Below are 18,399 nucleotides of genomic sequence, written 5' to 3'. Positions count from 1 at the left end.
TTGTGACAATATTCACATTTGGTTTAATTAATGTATAGGTACTCCGATGTATCCATATATTACAATGATATGGCTCTTGTGTGTACTCATTTCTGTGAGACTGTCAATCTTTGACTTACTTGTAATCGTTTTGGCGTGAATGCGCACAGACCAGTCTGTGTTTCACTTTGGCAGAAGTTATTTCGCTTTGTAAAAGAACAGTCAAGTCTTGTGTTTGGTTAAAGTGGAAATTAAATATATGAAGATTGATACAAAACTGTTTTCTTGGTGATGTGACAAATAAGAAGAAATATATGTGAACTTACAAGAAGTTTAATAAAAATGTGGATCGTGAACACCAAGTCAAAAATTACTTCTACCATGCCATTGTTCTGATCTGGGATTGTTTGATCATTAAGAATTTCCTGAAAAACGCATTTGTTAGGTCTTCAAATATTGCAAAAATACAGATCTGGACCTTCTAGCAGTCAAAGCGTAATCACCCTATAATCAACAAGATGAGCCATAACAACTTCGACGAAATCTAGGAGGGAACCCATTCGAGGTAAGTGCCAAAATTAATGAATTTTTTACAGTGACTTCATTATTTCCATTCTGACGATACCATCCACAGTCAATAACTTTGTTGTTGCCCGATAAAGCAAACATATGCTGCGTGAGCAACATTATTAATCTGATTTCTAATCTACTTTGCAAGTGGTAGTATTGTTAAACGGCCTAATACCTGAAATATGTTTTGATCTTTGGAAACTTTGATATTATTGCCTATGATCTTTAGAGGCGGTACATGTGTACTGTAGAGCATCTTAACTATTGTTTGGCCAACCTTGTAGAATTTTATATAAGATTGCTTTTCATGGGCTTTTATTTAAATGATCATTTTAGTATATGAAGTTGCCACGCTTTCACCGTAAGACTTTTCTTAGAAGTTAAAAATCAAGTTGCACCTTCGGTGGCAAGGTTAATATTTTAATTATTAGTGTTTGTACCACTTCCATCCCTCTTACGGGGGTGCATAGCTTGTGTGCCTGCGTAAATTGTTAAAAATCTTCGTTTAAAGTTATCTGGTGTGTTGCAGATTTGCGCCAGTGTAGTCTTTCAGAGGCTGTTGTGAGCGGTCGTAACTATGGCCGTGTCAAAAGGGAGTGGGAAGGTTCTCTGCCTGAAAGCTCATACAGTAAAAACTTGTTTCTTTCTGCCTCTGAATAAATTGTAATTTTGATATTTAGAGGGTGCTTTCTGATTATAATTTTAAATCTGTTTCTTTTAAAAAATGTTTTTAGGCACTATTAAAGTGAATAAAATTCCCATTTGTTAAAAGGAATTTGGTTATGATTTCATCAGTTACTCCCTGGCAATTACTTCCATGCTTACATAGTGTGATTAAATGTGTTAATGTTCTTGATGAACCGCTAGTAAATAAAATAAATTCTTAAGAATATTCTTTGAAAATAAATCACGGTTCATTATGTCTAGGGTACCGATGACCTCAGATGTTAAGTCCCATAGTGCTTAGAGCCATTTGAAACTTTTTTGCTGCCAGCACTTCCGCTTAAGCTGACAAAGGTGAGGAAGCCGTCGATCTGGCGTTGATAACCCGTCCTAAGAATAAATATGTCTCGACTACGGTGAGTGAATTGTCATTAAGGTAAAGTTCTGGTTCTAGATGAATGGTACGATGCCGACAGAAGTGCATAGCACACGAGTTTGCAGCCAAAAACCGGAAACCGTGGGTTAGAGCCCATGACTGCGCCTTGCTCATGGCTCCCTGTAGGTGCTGTTCAGCAACACCAGTACTGGTGGAGCAGCACGAAATGCAGGAGTCGTCTGCATACTGAGAAGGTGAGACAGACGGCCCTACAGCTGCTGCTACACCATTAATGACCACTGAGAATAGAGAGAGACTCAATACAGAGCCCTGCATGACCCCATTTTCCTGGATATGGGGGGGAACTATGGGAGGCACCAACTTGGACATGCAAAGTAGGAAATTTTGGATAAAAATTGGGAGCAGGCCTTGGAGACCTCACTCAATAATGTGGCAAGGATATGATGTTGTTAGGTGGTATGGCAGACTCGAGGGACACAAAGATATCAGTGGTAGAGTGACCCTGACAGAAGCCGCCCTGACATGGAGTCAGTAGGCCACATGACTTCAGGACCCAACACAACTGCCGATAGGTTCCAGCAGCTTACAAAGAACGTTGGTGGGGCTGATGGGCCGATAGCTATCCACATCAAGCGGGTTTTACCAGGTTTGAGCACCGGCATGATGGTGCTCTCCCGTCACTGCGATGGATAGACACCATCGCACCACATCCGGTTGAAGATGATGAGGAGATGTCGCTTGTAGTTGGGTGAGGGATGTTTAATCATGTGACTGTGGATCCAATCTGGCCCAGGAGCTGTGTCTGGGCAATGTGCAAGGGGACTGAGGAGCTCTGTAAATGGGCGTTATATGATTCCTTGTGGAGTGTAGTAAACGAGAGGGCTTTCCCTTCCAGCTGCCATTTGAGAGTGCGATATGCTAGGGGGTAATTCTCCGACGCAGAGGCTTGAGCATAGTGCTCGGCAATCACATTTGTGTCAGTAGATAACATGCCACTTATGTTAACACCGGAAACATCTGTTTGGGTCTGGGACCCAAAAACACGTTTGATCTTTGCCCAGACTTGGGAAGACGATGTATGGCACCCAATGGTCAAGACATCTCTCTCCCAACAATCCTGCTTCCGTCGTTTGATAAGCTGGCAAACGTGGGCAGGGAGCCATTTAAAGGCTATGAGATGCTCCAGCGAAGTGTGCCACTTTTGTCGCTGTATAGCTCGCCGACGATCCTTAATTGCTTCAGCAACTTCCGGCGACCACCAAGGGACTACCTTTCGCTAGGACACCCTAAAGAGAGAGGGATCGTGTTTTCTGCCACAGGAACGATTGCTGTAGTCACCTGCTCAACCATCGCATCGATGTTGCCGTGTGCGGGAGATTCAACGGTGGCAGCAGAGGTGAAAGTTTCCCAATCCACCTTGCTAAGGTACATCTGGGAAGGCGTCCATGGACCTGAGGCCGGGTCAGTGACAGTAAGACGGGGAAATGGTCACTACCACACAGATCGTCATGTGCTCTCCAGTGCATATACGGGAGAAATCCTGGGCTGCAAATTAATAAATCAATTGCCGATTAACTACCATGAGCCACATTGAAATGTGTAGTGGCCCCAGTATTTCAGAGGCAGAGGTCAAACTGAGACAGTTAAGTTTCGACATCTCTGCCTTGGCCAGTAAGCATGGTGCCACCCCACATGGAGTTATGGGCGTTAAAATCACCCAAAATCAGGAAAAGTTTAGGGAGTTAATCAATCAGTGCAGTTAATACATTCAGGGATACTGCACCATCTGGAGGAAGATATACATTGCAGACAGTTATTTCCTGTGTCATACTTATTCTGACAGCCACAGCTTCAAGAGGGCTTTGAAGGGGCACAGTTTCACTACACACTGAGTTTAGGACATAAATCCAAACTCCACCTGACACTCGATTGTAGTCACTACGGTTCCTGTAGTATCCCTTATAGCCACAGAGGGCAGGGGTCCGCATTGCCAGGAACCAGGTTTCCTGGTGGGCAATGCATAAAGCAGGTGTAAAGCTTAACAGCTGCTGTAGCTTAGTGATGCGGTGGGGAAAAAAACACCGCAATTCCAATTGAGAATGACGTCATCGTGACACTGGAAAGGCATAGTATATCCAATGAGGCAGTTTACGCCTCACAGTCACCTGCTGCCCCCAATTAATTGTCTGAGCTCTCTATGTCCATTGTGTCTGAGGGTCCGGCGAGATCTAGGTCCTCAGCAGACGCCAGAATCTCCACATCATCTGCAGACACAGAGCTTGTACGTAGCGGCGATGTGGGTCTTGGGAACCTTCTTTTTGGATTTCTCTTGCTACTCTTTGGGTTTCCCTGACTGGAAGGACTTCACTGATTCAGTCTCCGGGACTGAGGATGAGCTCTTCAGCCATTGGCAGGTGTCATCTTTCCCACTAGCAGAAACCTGGGAAGTGAGTGACCCAAGGGACCCCTTCATAGCAAGAGGCACCAAAGAATACCTACGCTTCTCCAGCTCAGAAGTGGGGATTGATATCCTCGATGATGGGGGGGGGGGGGGGATGTTGCTCTCTTAAAATTAGGTGGTGTGGGAGCAACAGGGACGGAAGTGCCCTCCACCATAAAGGGGACAATTGTAGTCTTCTGGTTCTGAGAGGCGACAGGAGAGAGAGGAACTGATGGGGTGACATCTGTTCTCGTAGTGGCGGCGTAAGAGGAGGTCATATCCACAGGATGTAGGTGCTCAAATATCCTCTTAGCCTCAGTGTAGGTCAGTCGCTCCAGCATCTTATAGTCCATGATTTTCCTCTCTTTCTGTAAAATCCTGAACTCTGGTGAGCAAGGTGAATGATGCTCTCCACAGTTGACAAAGATGGGAGGCAGGGCACCTGGTGTACTGGGATGTGATGGACGTCCACAATCTCGACATGTGACACTGGGGGTGCAGCGGGAAGACATATGGCTAAACTTCCAGCACTTAAAGCACCGCGTTGGGGGAGGGATATAGGGCTTGTCATCACAGCGGTAGACCATCACCTTGATCTTCTCGGGCAATGTGTCAACCTCGAAGGCCAAGATGAAGGCACCAATGATAACCTGACTATCCCTCAGACCCCAATGGATGCTCCGGACGAAATGAATGCTTCGCCACTCTAAATTGGCGTGCAGCTCGTTGTCAGACTGCGAAAGAAGGTCCCCATGGAATATAATACCCTGGACCATATTCAAGCTCTTATGGGGCGTGATGGTAACAGAAAAATCACCCAACTTGTCACAAGCGAGTAATGCCCATGACTGGGCACAGGATGCTGTCTTTATCAAGACTGACCCAGAGTGCATTCTGGACCAGCCCTCTGGCAGGACAGCCAGTGCCGGGAGTCCTGATGCCCCACGGAGATGGGCATTTACTCCATGGCATACGTGGTGAGTTAATGGCACAGGCATCAGCAGAGCGATCCCTGTGTTGTCAGGGGGCTACAACCAACAGGGTACATGGCGGCCCCATCACAACAGACTGGCTACTGTGCTGGATATGAGGTGCAAAGAAGTCCACGTTCATTGTCAGCACAGAAAGCGACACTGCATAGTGCACCCTGGAAGGTCTCCGCACCCAAGAGATGGAGAATGAACAGGACTGCAATGTGACGATGAGAAAGTGGGCTAAAGCTCTCAATGCACAATGGACACGATGCACCATGTACGGCGCCCTTCCCCAACTGGCTCGCTCTTTGGGAATATTTAGAAAGATGAAGGTCAAACCTGACAAGGGACCATCACATAAAGGCCGAAACATGTGAGATTCCTTCTAGTTGCCACTGACGACAGGATGGAATACCTCAGGCCTATTCTAACCCCTGGACCTGCAGGGGGTCTCCGGCTGGTGGGGAGGGGGCTGATGCCCTCTGCATTTTGGGGGGGAGGGGGGGCTTGCTCCCAAAGTAGGTACTTTGGGAGCAACAGAAGTAGATTTTCCCCCTACCACCTAGAGGGCAGACGTATTCTAGAGGCTCAGAGGCTCCAATGTTCGTGGCACAGAGTGTGGTATGACTGGTACTTGTGATGGCGATGGTTATGTGGCTGCAGCGTATGTGGACATCAACCGAAGGGTGTAATTGTTTAAATTTACGTTTAGCCTCTTGGTAAGTCAACCGGTCCAGGGTCTTGTACTTCACGATTTTCCGCTCCTTTTGGAGTACTGTGCAGTCTGGCGAACAGGGGAGTGCTGCTCTCCACAGTTGATACAAGTGCGAGGAGGCACACAGGGAGTATCTGTATGCAGTGGACGTCCGCAGTCTCGACATGTGGCGTTGGAAGTGCAGTGGAAAGACATGTGCCCCAATTTCTAGCACTAAAGCACTGCACAAGGGGAGGGACGTATGGTTTAAAGTCACAGCGGTAAACCATCACCTTGACCTTTTTAGGCAATGAATCACACTCAAAGGCCAAGATGAAGTAACTTGTAGCAACCCTGTAAACGCGACAGATGAAACGAACACCCCGCCATTCTAGATTGCTGTGGAGCTCTTCATCAGCCTGCAAGAGGAGGTCACGATGAAAATAATCCCCTGGACCATGCTGAGGCTTTTTTGGGGAGTGACGGAAACAGGAATATCACCCAGCCAGACACAAGTGAGTAACGTCTGGGATTGGACTGGGGGTGCTGTCTGAATCAAGACTGCACCACTTCTCATCTTTGACAGTGCTGTCACTCCCCAAACTTATCCTCAAGATCTTCAACAAAAAGCTGAGGCTTCATAGATAGAAAGGAATTCCCGTACATTCTGCTACAGACTAAATCCTGAGGCGAATATGGCTCTTTTCTTTCTGTAGCCCTATGTTCCTCCCATGGTGTAGCGAGGGAGGGAAACGATTTAGGGTCATATCTGTCAGCATGGTGATCTATGTTGCCCTTCTTAGAGACTGTTGGCGCCATACGGTCACCAGCAAGAGATGACTTAGTCTGCTTCATTGCAGGTCATCCGCCCTGATGCCACCCACGCCGATCAAGGTCTCTCCCCAAGAGCACCACCCAGCCACAGCAAAGGCCACCTGGCATGATGGCTGTTGTCAGAAGTTCTGATGCCCCAGGAAGACAGGCATCTACTCCTTGGCATTCGTGGGCAGTATACACCCCAGGTATCACCAGTCTTTTAGACACTGAACATACAACAGAAAACAATGAAAAAGGAAAACTGATACAAGCAAATCCCAGTGCAGCTTCCCTCCAATACCAACCAAAGCTACACAAGAAAGATCTCCTCATCAGAGATACTGTGAATTATAGAAACGCTCCCACTTACCCACTTGCAAGATACATGTTGAAAATCTTATTAGGAAACTACAAATTACAAGAAGACAGGACTATAAGAAATACCACATAATTGCTACAGTACATAAAGGACATACAAGTTCCAGACAGTCACCCTCCTGTCATTTTATGTAGAGAATATGTATTCCAATATAGCAGTAACTGAGACAATAAACATTATAGAACAAAATCTTAAGACACACAGTGCACTTCCACATTAACACATAAAAAAACAGTCAGGCTTCTAGAGCTAATAAAAGAACAGAATTATTTTCAGTTCAATAATAAATTCTATTTACAAAGTGAAGGATTACCAATGGGATCTCCGGTGTCCGGAACCATAGCAAATATATTTTTATATAACTATAATACAAATAGCCACAAAGAATGGATGCAAAGAGAACTTAGTAACAAAGCTGAACAAGAAAATCAAGAAACAGAAAAGAACAAACACCCAAGTGTCACCAACACATGGACAAAGTCACACACAAACAAATACACAAAATGTAAAAATAGAAACAACACAAAGTGTGAAAGAAACAGAAAGTAAAAGATGGTACACAATGACATACAACCACAAATACATACGCAGAATATCCAATATTTTCAAGAAACAAGGCGCAAGAATAGCACACGAAACCAATGACTAAATACTTCCCAAAAACAATAGGAATAACTGATCTGTACCAGAAATCAAGAACATACCATCTAAAATGCAATACAAGTGATGGAAGATTCATAGGTCAAACCAGAAGGACATTTGACACCAGATACAAAGAACATGTAAGAGCATGGAAGTATAGGACAAATCAACTTTTACAGAACACTTACACCAACACCAACATAAAATTACAACCAGAGACACAGACATGGAAATCATAAGGATAAACAACAACAAAAAAACACCTCCTCACCTTACAAGGAAACTACCACATCCAAAAAACCATACCAGAAAAGTAACAACTCAAAAATGATCAGATCAACTTGGCAAAACAAAACACTCTTTAAACTGATTGAACACTTAATATAACATTAAAAGTACAAATACAACCACAGGCTCCATTTACCACTACCGTTTCCTCCCAGATCTGTCCATAATCACTGTCCAGGGCATCCCTGTCGTCCCCCCCCGCACCCCCCCCCCCCCCCCCCCACCCCCGGAGGAAATAAAAAACACCGCCACCAAAGTCTCTCTCTCTCTCTCTCTCTCTCTCTCTCTCTCTCTCTCTCTCTCTCTCTCACACACACACACACACACACACACACAAAATCGTTTCGTGGGTTGGCAACACACACAACTTAAACTATGTAAAGAAACACCAATACCACAGAAGATGGCCGGCCGTTGTGCCCGAGCGGTTCTAGGCGCTTCCGTCAGGAACCGCGCGACCGCTATGGTCGCAGGTTCGAATCCTGCCTCGGGCATGGATGTTTGTGATGTCCTTAGGTTAGTTAGGTTTAAGTAGTTCTAAGTTCTAGGGGACTGATGGCCTCAGATGTTAAGTCCCATAGTGCTCAGAGCCATTTTGAACCACAGAAGATGCTTTGTAAATAAAAGCGAAACGCGTCTGGTGTAATTCTTTCTAATTACACTGCAGCCAGCTCAAGACTGATAACCTATAATAACCGATGTTAACAGCTGCTGCGAAAGATGGCCACACAAGCAAACGTACTATCAGGAAATGTTGCAGAACTGGCTGTTTCCTCAACTGGAAGAAGCAGCACGTCAACTCGTATTTCAGCAGGATGGGGCACCACCCAATAGCCATTTATTGGAACGAAAATTACTCGCCAATCAGCTCGTGATGGAGTAATTCATCACTGGCCTCCAAGAAGCCCTGCCCTCAGCTCCTGTGATTTTTTCCTACGGGTGTATGTTAAAGATCTGGTGTTTCGAACACCTCTACCGGCTAACAATGAGGTGATGCTACAGAGAGTGTGGAACGAGTTTGAGTATCGGGATGATGTCGCTAGAGTGTCTGGAGTGGGTCATATTGAGCATTTATGAACTTGTTTTCTACTGAAAATAAACTTGGTAAGTAGTATTCACAAACATTAATTATCCAAGATTCCATCGTGTTCCTTTGACTAAATACAAATTTCCAAAGTTAAGGTATTCTTTTTGTATCGCCCTATACATAATACCTCATATATGCACAAACAAAACAGGTGTCTCCGTATCCCTTCCACAGATCCAGAGGGAACTGATCCTCATGCATGTGGAATACGTAAAAATGTGAAACATACTGCCATTTATCAGGTAATAGCAAACCTATCAAAAAACATGTACATTTATAATACATCATCATCATCAGTGTTCTGCCTAAAGGCAGGTTTTCACATGGTAGTTCTCCAGGCTGTCCGGTCTTCTGCCATCCTCTTCAGGTCTGCATAGTTTCCTCTTCCCTTTATGTCATCTATCATCTTGTATCTCCTTCTTCCTCTTAGTCTTCTCCCACAAACCAATCCTTCCAAAGCAACTGCTAGCAAGCACTCCCTTCTCAATGAATGTCTTACAACCTTCAGCAGAAATCACTCACCAACCCTTTCCAATACTCTTTCATTACTCACTCTTTCCACCCAGCTTATTCTCTCCATTCTCCTCCACATCCACATCTCAAATGCTTCTAACCTATTTTCCATCCTCTCGTATCAGTGTCCAAGTTTCTGCCCCATATAGTGCCACACTCCAGACAAAACATTTGCCAAGCCTTTTCCTTAGTCCTTTCTCTAATTTGCCACATAAGAGTCTCCTCTTTCTGTTGAATGCCTCCTTCGCTATGGCAATTCGAGTTTTCACCTCCTGGTGACATCTCAAGTCTTCAGTTATTGTGCTTCCAAGATATTTAAATTCACTTACTTGGCTAATGGTAGATTGTCCTATTTTAATATTGGACAGTCTGCGTCTTGTACTGATGACCATACTCTTTGTTTTTGCCGTGTTTATTTTCATTCCATATTACACACAAGCTTCATTCAGATCTTTCAATATGTTATTCACTGTCTGCTCACTTTCTGCCACTAATACCATGTCATCAGCAAATCTTATACATTCTATTCTCTTTCCACCAATACATATTCCTCTTTTCCCCATCTAAGCTTTTCGCAATAATCTCTTCAAGGTATACGTTAAACAACAGTGGGGAAAGCCAACAACCTTGTCTAACACCTCGTCCAATGCTGCTTCCTTCTTACATTTCATTTCCAATCCTTATCCTTACTTTCTGGTGTAAATATAGATTCTGTATCAGTTGTCTCTCTTTCCAATCTACTCCTTTCCTCTTCAAGATATCCATCAGCTTGTTCCACTGAACTCTGTCAAAAGCCTTTTCTAAATCTATAAAAACAGCAAAGATTTCTCTACCCTTTTCCATATATCTTTCCCCTATAGTTCTTAGCAGGCCAATAGCATCTCTTGTTCCTTTTCCTCTTCTAAATCCGAACTGCTCCTCTGCAATCCCTCTATCCAGCTTGCCATATAACCTTCTATTCAACACTCTCAGCAAGACTTTAGCTGCATGAGAAATTAGACTGATGGTCCGGTGCTCTTCACATTTTTTAGTGTTTCTCTTTTTCTCTATTGGTATCTTAACTGTTGCAAGGAAGTCCTCAGGCCATTCCCCTTTGTCATATATCTCGTTACGGAGGTAGACTATTCTTTTCTTGCCTTGTTTCCCAGACTCTTCAACAGTTCTGCAGACAAATCATCTATTCCAGGAAAGAATGGATAACAGAAAACATGTTGAAAAAGATGGAAGAGCGGAGAAAGTGGAAAAGTGTAGAAACTGAAGAAGACAAAAAGAGGTGCAGGAAACTGAATAATGCATTAAGAAAAACTGAAGAAGCAAGGTAAAAATGGATGAAACAGAAATGCGTCAAAATAGAGAAAGTGGAGAAAGAGGGGAAGTATGAAATGATGTATAGACTGGTTAGTGAGATAGTTTTTGAAAGAAAGAGGAATAACATGGAAATAGAAAGAGTGGATAGAACACTAGCAGAAGAACCACAGGAGGTTTTGAACAAATGGTAAGAATGAATTGAATGTCTGTATAAGGGGGATGAAATGCAAAGTGAAATTAATGTTGAAGATGAGCAATATGAGCCAGAAGAAGGAAAGGGATTTATAATACGCTGAGGTGCAAATGATAATTTTTAGGCTATTGTAACCAAACATCATGAAACACAGGAAATCTTATCATTACCAAGTCTTCTGTGGCCAAATTCATGGATAAAAAATTCTCAGTTAACTTTCTGTGTCAAATCAAATAAAATCCCAAGCATTCGCTAACTGCCTCCATCATCGGATTACCTTTTTCTCATTTTTGCTCTTCAACGAAAAGTTTGGGCCGATGGTGGGAGAGAGAGTGTCCATTTCAGCCATAGGTTTGGTGTTCTGTTTTGGCTCCATTCATTTGCAGATCGCGAGAAACGATTTTTAAATTTATGGTATTTTTCTTTTCTTATTTGTTTCTGATTATGGGTTTGGTCTGGTGACAGTCGTGAAAGCGGCGACGGCCTTCCATGTCTAAAGGACGGAGTTTGACTAGCTACGGGATGTGGCATGCTAAGACGGCACCTCCGCATTTGATTGGTTGGTTTGGTGTATAAAGAGACCTAACTAAAGGGTCGCCAGTCCCCTTCCGCATTTGAACTCGCTGTCCAGCAACGCCTACGCAGAGACCCAAATATTCCTTATGGAGCCGCCATATTGGGGCTAAAGCAGTCGACATAGTGTAACGTTTGTAAAAGAGAGTGTACTTACTTTCGACAGTATGTATTGCTTTGTGTGTAGTTCTCTATCGAAAAATGCTTTGTTATCTTTACAAATAATCGTGGACATCATAACAAGCCGATCCGGTAATTTTGTTCGAGAACAAGGAAACCATCCACGTAAATGTTCGTCGACAATATCTACACTATTGAGGTGTGGCTGAGATGCTTGCTAGTAAAGCAACGGGATAAAGCGTCATAAATACACTGGGCTGACAAAAGTCACGGACGGCAATATGAACACACGCAGATTGCGGCAGAGTTGTATACACAAGGTATCAAAGAGCAGTGCATTAGTGGAGCTGTCATTTGTGCTCAGGTGGTTCATGTGGAAAAGTTTTCAATGTGTGACGACCGTATCCGTTTGGACAGTGCCACGAAGCCACGGGCCCAAGTAGTCAACAAGGCACTGCGCGAGCTGGTGGTGGCTCCATAAAGGTGTGGGCTGTGCTTACAGGGAATGGACTGGGCCCTCTGGTCCAGCTCAACCGATAATTGACTGCAAATGGTTATGTTCATTCAATTTGGAGGCCATTTGAAGCCACTCAGGGATTTCATGTTCCCGAACAATGACGGGTTCTTTATGGATGATAATGTGCCATGTCACCACGCCACACTGTGGACAATTCGAGCAATGATTTTGCCGCCCAGATGGTCTGGCATGAATCCCACTCAACATAAACGGGACATAATCGAGAGGCCAGTTCGCGACAATCTCCTGCACCGGCGACACATTCGCAGTTTTGGCCATGTCGAGACATATCCACGCTGCCAGAATGAGATTTTCACTCTGCAGCGGAGTGTGCGCTGATATGAAACTTCCTGGCAGATTAAAACTGTGTGCCGGACCGAGACTCGAACTCGGGACCTTTGCCTTTCGCGGGCAAGTGCTCTACCATCTGAGCTACCCAAGCACGACTCACGCCCCGTCCTCACAGCTTTACTTCTGCCAGTACCTCTTCTCCTACCTTCCAAACTTTACAGAAGCTCTCCTGCGAACCTTGCAGAACTAGCACTCCCGAAAGAAAGGATATTGCGGAGACATGGCTTAGCCACAGCCACAGCGTACATCAGATGTACCAATTTCCGTCCCATTCAGATAATTTGTTCGTGCTACGTCTGTTTTCTCTGAGACTGTATAAGGATGAAACGAATGCAGATTTGTTGTATGTGCTCAGGTGCGGTTTACTCTAAGAGCAACAATCATTGATAAAGATATATATTACTATATAAAGACAAGACTTTTTTAACGTTGTTTCCAAAAATCTCGAAAAAGTTCTCCATCGAATAACTTCATATTTTTACGTGTTCCAATGAACATTTGGACGGACATGGGCTATATATTTTTAATATATAAATATGTATAATAATACTATATAACAGGGAAACGCTCATAGCAAAAATCTGCTTTCTCCAAAGTTTTACACTGGATGCTCATAAACATTCAGAGATGGGCTTCTTTTTTTTTACTAACAAAAATATGCAGGTTTTTCGGTCAAAACTGACTGCGAGAAAAAATTCCGCGCTGTGCCATTAAAATCTGCGGTTCGATTTTCTTTCTCGCAGTCTGTTTTAAATGCGTTAGCAGCGTATTTCAACAATTAAGACATTATGAACCAGCAATACACCCACGTACTGTTCGATTATACAAACTGTTTCTCCCGTATGCAGTGTGGTTAAACTTTCTCTACTTGAGCCAGCACACTCGCTAACTTCTGAAAAGGGCTTATCAGTAAAACTGACATGCGACAAAAAAATCTAACGATTTTCGAAATACCCCGGCTGGACGAAAATAATAATACTTCTAGGCTAAAGAAATATAACAATTCATGCCTTAAACATGATACCTCAATGAAATTACATCTACTTAAATCACAGGTGCATTATTTGTAGATGAACATAACAATCAATAAGAAATTCATGTTAAACAGAAGCAGGCGTGATGAATGTTGGTTTGGAGCATACATAACATGACTTCCTTGATACATTAAGCAGATATCTGATAATGAAAAGAGGCTTTACACAATAAAACTTATTCAACCTACCTCAGGGAACAAATAATAGTACGCAGCTCGTGGTCGTGCGGTAGCGTTCTCGCTTCCCACGCCCGGCTTCGATTCCCGGCGGGGTCAGGGATTTTCTCTGCCTCGTGATGACTGGGTGTTGTGTGCTGTCCTTAGGTTAGTTAGGTTTCAGTAGTTTTAAGTTCTCGGGGACCCTCCACCGAAACCAAGAAAACGATGTACCCGGAGCCAACATATGTTTATCTTTCAATCTAGATCCTAAAACCCCTCTGCCGATTCTTTAGAAACGCCTAGGCCTCTAACTACATCGTTCAGTTCAGATTGTCAGAATGGAATGGGGTCGGTTGTGCCAGGATCGTAGCAATCTCTGTCTTCTTCACTATCACCTTGCTGAGCCAATGGCTCGTGATCATCTATAATATCCAAAGAATCTGGAGGAGAGGGTATTGGTGCTTCAGGTCCATGAGGAACAGGGCGAATGGCTGATTGAATGTTAGGGTAAGAAATATCCTCTTTGCTTTTCAAATTGAAACCTCGTACGTCGCAATAACAAAAATAGCAGTCATCACTACGATTTTTGGGCTCCCTCCACACCATTGGTATTCCAAAACATAGGGACTGCTTTTTACGTTGAAACGATTGCCTCAGTTCTTCAACACACACTGAACAAACTTTGTGTGGGGCCCCTGGGTTATCTTGATCGCATAACTTTACACCAAAACAGGCGAAATACTTTTTCAATAAAATCGGAAATGTTTCTTTGTTGCTTTTTAACGGTATAGTTACCACTAATTTAGAGAATCAATCTGGCGAGTTTATACATCCTCTGGTATCCATTGCCCATAAAACAACTTCACAACACAAGGAAGCAGTCACTACTTTAAAGCACTAGTAACAACAAAACGTGAAAAGCACAGAGTGAAGAGTTATTGTGAACTAAAGGACAATAGCAGAAGCTCACTGCTTGGTGACTAAAAAATATACAAACAAAACACGGAAACATCAAAGCATTTGATAGTATTGGGGAAAGTGATACAATCAATCGAAATTAGATACAAGCACAAGTAAAGAAAGAGTGAAGAAAATGGAATTAGCATACAAACTAGCCCAAGACCATTATAATAAAAGATCAGCATGGTTGCCGGCAAAAATTATGCACGACAATAGTAATTAATTATACGGCTCTGAATGCATTACACTGAAGGAAAGAACTGGAAAGGAAAGGAAAAATACTCAGAAAAATTTTAAGGCCAAAAGAACAAAGATAACAAATGGAGGAGGAATAGAAATGAAGTTTTATACAGAAATATAAGACTTACTCAGAAATACAGGCGGAATACGAGATAAAAGTTTTATGGTCATATTCACACAACGAATGACAACAGGCTAACCCAGAAAATTTCCAATTTCAGTTCCAAATTATTATTATTATTAAAATAATAATAATAACAAAAAAGTTCCACGGCATGGATCGAAAAGGAAAGAAGGAATTGGTGAAAACTCAACATTGCAGAAGACACCATACAGAGCAGAGAAAATTTCACGCTACTGATCAGTTTCCTATCCAACAACAAAGACCGCAGCCTAGGAGAGCGATGTCAAATGGACAGACAGGCTATCAGCAAACGCATGAACAAGTTATGAGCAGATATGAACAAGATTGTATCTATAGTTCTAACCGGTCAAATTCTGTAATTAAAAAAAAGTAGAATACGATTTATATTTTATGTAACGATGCGAGTAGAATGTGCATTCCGGTAAGTCAAACAGTGAAGATGATAAAATCATGTCAACCAAAGCTGTCTTCCACTGTGTGAGTAGCTTAAAAAAACGCAGAAAATTATTTTAATTGTAATAAGGTGTCTTGCTTGCTGTCCAGAGGCCTCATCAATTTGAAATGCTATCAGCAAATGACATATGAGGAGCTACCGATATACATGTAAATTTTAGATGGTCGATTTCTAAATGGTTTGCTTTCGCTCTCGGTATATCGCTACACACCGAATATGACGGTACGATGTGTCCTATCTTCGCAAGTCTTAAACTTCCACAGGGCCTTTTTCTCTGTTTGCATTAAATCGGTTCTATTCCAAAAACTATTTCCAGTATCAATATTTCAAATTCCTTACCGCGTCAATTCGTAGCGTGTCCACGACGCTTGCTTACATTCTTCCATTCATCCGGAAAGCGGTCGCGCAGAAATCACTGCAGAATGAGCTTCTGCTGACTTTAGACCGTGGACTGCTTACATCAGTTTGAAGATTTCCGCTGTTAATCATTTGTGAGACACACAGTCGGCCGCTGGTCGTAAACTGGGTTCCTAATGAATACTCTTTGTCTAAGTACTGTAAGTCAAGAAAAAACTTGAACGGGAAAAGTGTTTGCGAGAACTGGGAATTCTGCATATTTGAAGAAGGCTAACATCCGAATGAGATTTTGAAATCAAAGAGTCACATTTCAATTTTTTATTTAATTTCTTCAGTTTAACACTGTTACAGGCTACTGGATACTGATGCATTCACAAGGTTATATTCTCATGGACGACGGCATAAAGACAGAATTTCACTCACAAAAACGTTTGGCTGTTTTTTTTTTTTTTTTTTTTTTTTTTTTACTGGTATCTGGACCATTGACTATACACTCATCATGAGTGAACAGATTTGCTTAAAACGCACTGAGAATAACAAGGAAGATTAAAGCATTGAACACGTTATGTAATACCAATGAGCACTTAAATTCAAGTTTTTTAGTAGTATGAGAATCTGGAATTCGATGCTTCCAATTCTTCTTGCCTCTCGTCTTCGGTATGAGACAGCTTTAAATTCTTTTATCCGAATTTCGTAAGAGACTCTGCAATTAGATGCTTCGGAGTCTTCTTAGAAAAGCGTCAAGTTTAAAAAACATTTATCCAAATTTCCTAAAGAATAATGTTATTTGGCAAAAACAGAAAAAGAAAATGTCTTTCTGATTTGAATTCGATATTCTTTTCCAAGTATCAAAGAAAAGTCTATTGAGCACACAAATATTCCTTCTGCTTACAAATGTGTGTAGTTATTAACAACCCATGTAAAGTAGCATTTTCTGATTGTGAAACGATTATATATACATGAATATGTCTTCCAACAACATCTATCTAGCGATGATAAATTTCATAGTTTTCTTCTTCAAATCAGGAAAAAATTGTAGCATTATAAATGTCCTCAAATAATCCTATTTCAAAGATAATGCTAATTATATGTTAATCATTTCAATTGATTCAACTGTGGGCTCTCCGTGATACAGTATTAACTAAAGTTAGTTAACACTGGTATGAGTTAACCATTAGGAAAAGATTAAAATATAGTTTCTTTTGGGTATTTGTCACTGAAAATGGAGGAGTAATAGGGGTATTTTTACAGATTCACTTTATTAACATGCCAGCAGCAATGACAATTAATACATTTTGTGTTCTGCCCATTCCTCGATCTAAGAAGGATCAAACAGGCTTATGGCCACACCTAATAACTCAGTTCGTTTCTTCACTAGTTTTGTCACTTTCGCCTTTAACATAATCACCACTATTAAAGTGTTGTTTCTTATCCTTCGATAGTTTGTAAGATGCCCTTGCAGTTAACGACAGAATCAAAGCTGACATCGAAATGTTAACGCCACAGCCGCGCATTCTTTTATTTAAACTGATTCCAAAGTATTGGCTGCCACGGGCAACAACCAACTCTGCGTGCATGTAAGCTGTGTGCTGTAAACAAATGCGCGAGTCGATGATATTGACGCAAACCAGGTCACGCATGTAAGATGCTCACAGTTACTCGCTACGTATGTTTGCTACCAAATGTAAATGAAAATGCTTATGTAAAAGCAGGAACTTACCTCGGAAACAACAGGGCAATCGGCGAGGAGAAACAACGGAATATCCTTCCCGCACACACACACAACACTAGCTGCAACTGCTCTCACCAAACTCGCTACCCGTCCGAGAATGTACGAGAGGCAAGGGCTTGCAGACGACGGCGCTACCATCTGGCGGCGAAGCGCGTACTATCAACAGTGGCTCAGGTCAATCGAGGCCGGGACACGATGTAACAATTACTGTCGCCCACGTGTGTCTTCGGAAATTTGATCGCAAACTTCTCCAAACATGCAGAATTTTAATATCTGATGGCTGGTAGTAATGCCACATAGATCACTGAGTAATACCGTAGAACTCCAATACAAAAGATTTTCCTGTTTTTCAAGCCTCAATAACACTAAGGTATTGCAGCAGTACGACGAAACGTAACATTACGTGGTGTGTAACGGTGACGTGAGGGAGTTGCGTTTGAAAGATGTGAATACGAAATAGTTTAGTTCTTGAAATAACTATGACAGCAAAAAACGCAAGTAAGTGAGAGACGCTTGAGAGCTTGTCCCGCGTGAGAGATTTTCTTGTATGTTAGCAACATTGTACACTTAACGTTTTTGTAATACTCCCATAGTAAATTATGATGGACATTTTATGGAAACTTGTAATGCTTGAGTTTTAATTTTTATACTTTTTTATTCAGCTATAAAACTTTCGTTTTTTATTTTTGTTCCTCAGACAGTTTTAATTCTGTATCAGAGCTGGTACGAGGACAGTTACTGCGACATGAAGATGAGCAATTTATGTCTAAATAATTATGCGTGACGTAGCCAAGAATGTGGAACAGCGATCTTTA

At 42.3% G+C, this 18,399-nt stretch overlaps 1 protein-coding gene across 2 annotated transcripts in view; it reads right to left on the bottom strand.

The window, feature by feature from the left end:
* LOC124596496 overlaps positions 1-17,670 on the bottom strand; it is an 836,705-nt gene extending 819,035 nt beyond the window's left edge. For both annotated transcript variants that reach the window (XM_047135655.1, XM_047135657.1), the window contains exon 1: positions 17,573-17,670. The gene's annotated coding sequence lies outside the window, so the exon portion shown is untranslated. The remainder of the gene's footprint in view (positions 1-17,572) is intronic.
* Positions 17,671-18,399: the final 729 nt, after the last annotated feature.

Source organism: Schistocerca americana, chromosome 2, assembly GCF_021461395.2.
Source record: "Schistocerca americana isolate TAMUIC-IGC-003095 chromosome 2, iqSchAmer2.1, whole genome shotgun sequence".
Lineage (NCBI taxonomy): Eukaryota > Metazoa > Arthropoda > Insecta > Orthoptera > Acrididae > Schistocerca > Schistocerca americana.
Note: the sequence above shows the minus strand (reverse complement) of the source record. Positions and strands in the feature narration are given on the sequence as shown.